The 3,539-nt window shown below is 39.6% G+C and overlaps 1 non-coding gene across 1 annotated transcript; it reads right to left on the bottom strand.

Moving 5' to 3' along the window:
• Positions 1–1,239: 1,239 nt before the first annotated feature.
• LOC122150318 lies at positions 1,240–1,361 on the bottom strand. Its single transcript, XR_006163604.1, has one exon. It is a non-coding gene; the product is annotated as a small nucleolar RNA SNORA26 (small nucleolar RNA).
• Positions 1,362–3,539: the final 2,178 nt, after the last annotated feature.

Below are 3,539 nucleotides of genomic sequence, written 5' to 3'. Positions count from 1 at the left end.
TGTGAGGGTTTCTCATAAAACTAAAAGTAGTACTACCCAACAATTCCATTCCTAGGTTTACACCCAAAAGGCTTGAAAGCAGACACTCAAAAAGAGACTTGTACACCAGTGTTTACTGTGGCACTATTTATAATGGCTAGCAGGAGAAATGAAGTCTTGATACATACTACAGTGTGGATGGAGCTTGAAGACATTATGCTTAGTGAAATAAGCCGATTATGAAGGACAAATATCGTATGCCCACATTTATATAAAAAGACAAGAAAAGACCAAATGTATAGAAACCAAAGCTTATTGTTGTTATGTGCCGTCGAGTCAGCCCTGACTCATAACGACCCCTCCTTGGGTTTCTGAGGCAGTATCACTACAGAAGTAGGATTGCCCAACCTTCCTTCCGAGGAGTGGCTGATGGGTTTGAACTGCCAGCCATCTGGTGAGCAGTCAAGTGCCTTACCCACTATGCTACCGGAGCTCCCAAAGCTTATTAGTGGTTACTAATAAGTGGGTGTGGATGGGAGGGAAAAGAATGAGGTTAACAGTGATGGAAAAACAGCATCTATGATGAGTAGGGTTGCTGATTATTGTAATTGCTGTCAATAAGTTCTACACCTGCAAAAAGTTGACTAGGCAAAAAAAAAAAAAAAATTGGCTCAGTTACAAGAACATCTGCTGTTTTGTTTTGGATATGAAAGATTCAGGTCTTAGCTGAGTAATGTTACCAGTGTCTCAGCTTCTCCATCTTTTCTCCTTGCAAAGCTTAGTCTCACCTACAAAGAAGTGTTGAACAAATATTTGGAGATACAAATATAAGGAGATAGCCAGCTACTCACTAGTCTTTGTTTATAAAATATTTCCAAATATCTAGGATTATGCACATACAATTTACATTGAATCTTGATCTTGGATGTTACATTTCAGTCCTCTACAGTAGTGTCTCTATTGGAGCTGCAAGATATCCTTTCTGGAAAGGGGAGACATGCCTGACTTCACCATCAAGAACACAAATTTAACGTGTTGGTATTCACTGGCCCCATATCTTGCTAGTGACTGATTCAGAATGCATTTAAATGAATCAAACACAACTCTGCTGCTGATTAAAATATAAATAACCAATCGTCAGTAATAATGTGTGTGGTTGTGAGTTGACTTGCTTATCTATGACTATTCTATTGTGGCTTCATTTGTCTTGCCATGTTGTGGGTATTTCTTTTCCTTTTTTTTTTTTTTTCCCCCTGGTTCAGCTGTGACTCCAGACAGGATCCAAAGAGGAGTTCTCCAGGCTGTTCTCTGGGTTTTATGAAGACTTACTGTACCCTTCTGTGTTAGCCTCTTAAAGTACTGCAGCTACCTTAAAATGGTACAAGAAAGGGTGTTGTGGGTATTTCTTAATCCATGACACAACAGCATAGATAGCTTACTTAGCATTAACATGGGTATTTAGCATGAACTGCTGATGTGTTGGTTACAGTTTATTCCACACCAAAATTTCATACCCTTTTTAAATTTTTTTTTTGTGCCATGTCATATAGACACAAATAGAACCAAACCCAGAAGTTTCTTTCAACTTCACTTGTACCTTGGAGAAAGATGGAACTCAGCAACTGCTGTGCATAATGTGCACCTTGTTTTCAAACAGTGAAACTGTCTGATCATTAAAATTTAAAATTAAAATGAGAAGGTCCATCTTATTACCATGCATGTACAAGGAAATGATTTGATCATAGCAAAATTAGGAGGAAATGTGGGTTTGTGCTCCTTGAGAAGCATCGGAGATAAACATCCTATTAAGTGTCAAATTCGCATGCCAAGGATAAGACGACCCTATAATAGGGAATTATTTATACATTAGAAATGTTTATATATATATATATATATATATAGGAAGCAAATGTATCTACGAAATTTCAGCAGTTTCTCTTGTCTAATGATAAGATCTGTTCTGAAATTCATGGGATAAGCCAGGATATCTTGAGGCAAGTTATCCAGAATGCAAAATTTAAAATTTAAAGTGGATATTCAGCTTGACAAGTCAAGAGAGATTGATGGCTATAGTCAGCTGTTGGTATTTTTGTAGTATGTAGGGAGAGAGCGTATGGATGAATTTTTTTGTGAAGTGCTTTGCTAGCTATGAAAGGAATATATGGACTCAGTGTCATAAGAGATTTCTTCTTGAATCATAAGCTAACACTTGATGTGTGTGGATCATGGTACTCCCTGCTATGCTTGGTAAAATCTCAACCCTTGTTGTCTATGTAAAGAAAGGAGTAGCTTATTCATATAATGCACTATCCTGAACTTGCTGCCAGGAGTTTGTCTAAGAAAATAAAGAATATTCTACCTTCTTTCTATACCAACAAAAACTTGACCAGGAGAGAGAATTCAAATCTTTGCCTCTTCTGTGATTTTTGTAAAGGAATTGGTAGCTGGCACATCATTCATTATTCACAGACTAGAAAAATGACTTCCCATGGCACCGTATTAATTTTGTAACAGGGTAAAATTATGAAAATTTGTAAAAGGCTTTTCTCTTTTGCCTCTCTGAGAAGGAGGCTTTCACCACATGTAATTAAGAATAGAGGGGTGCAGTGGTGGAGATTGGAATTTATAATAAGAAGGAATACAAAAAGCATTATTTTATATTCTTAAGAGTGTGACATAAAATAAGATTACACAGAGGAAAAAAAAATCTCCAAATCAGGCTGTTACCTTGAGAGAGAATTTTCCAGAAAATGTCATCTCCCCTGTTACTTCCCCTGGAGAATCCAGATTATGGAGTTCTCTTGTAGGCTCAAGAAAAAACCTTTTTTACATGTGACAACAAAGCTCAAACCTGCTACTATATGGTAGAAACTATGCCATTAGGAAATAAAAGCCAACTCATTTTTCTTCCCAGGGGATGGTGGGAAGAAGAAACCAGCCTGGAGAGGGAGAACTAGAAAAGCAAAGGACAGAGATGTATGCCCTAAGTCCCCTACTTCCCCCAGTGAGGAATGCTCACAAGTAGAGGGGAGATGTTCTTGTCCCACCTCTCCACTTGGGACTCTGGAGGAACTGCCTCGTAGACTGTCCTGCACCAACCTGGAGAGAATCCACATCACTCAATAGTGCAGAAGGCCAGGAAGAGGTTGTGGTTCCCCAAGGGACCTTGGTTCTTGTGTGGTGTATGTAAGATCCTGTAGTTGCTGAGTTTGTGGTAGAGCGCTTATCAGAGGAGAGTTCTGTATTGGGTTTGGGATGCTCTGTAGAGAGGGTTTAGAGCAGGCTACCAGGCCAGGGACTCAGTAGTATCTGTGGCTCCTGAGGAACCAGAATGGGTCTGAATCAGCCAAGGAGAGGTCAAGGTGGTACAGAGGCCACAAAGTCCCTCTGATGAGTCTGTGTTCTAACCATGGATGAAGACCTAATAGCAACTGTATGTTGTTGTTGTTGTTATGTGCCGTTGAGTCGGCCCCGACTCATAGCGACCCCTCCTTGGGTTTCTGAGGCAGTATCACTACGGAAGTAGGATTGCCCAACCTTCCTTCCGAGGAGTGGCTGGT

The sequence above is a fragment of the Orycteropus afer genome, unplaced genomic scaffold (genome assembly GCF_000298275.1).
Source record: "Orycteropus afer afer isolate SDZICR_OR568_19922 unplaced genomic scaffold, OryAfe1.0 scaffold00119, whole genome shotgun sequence".
Lineage (NCBI taxonomy): Eukaryota > Metazoa > Chordata > Mammalia > Tubulidentata > Orycteropodidae > Orycteropus > Orycteropus afer.
Note: the sequence above shows the minus strand (reverse complement) of the source record. Positions and strands in the feature narration are given on the sequence as shown.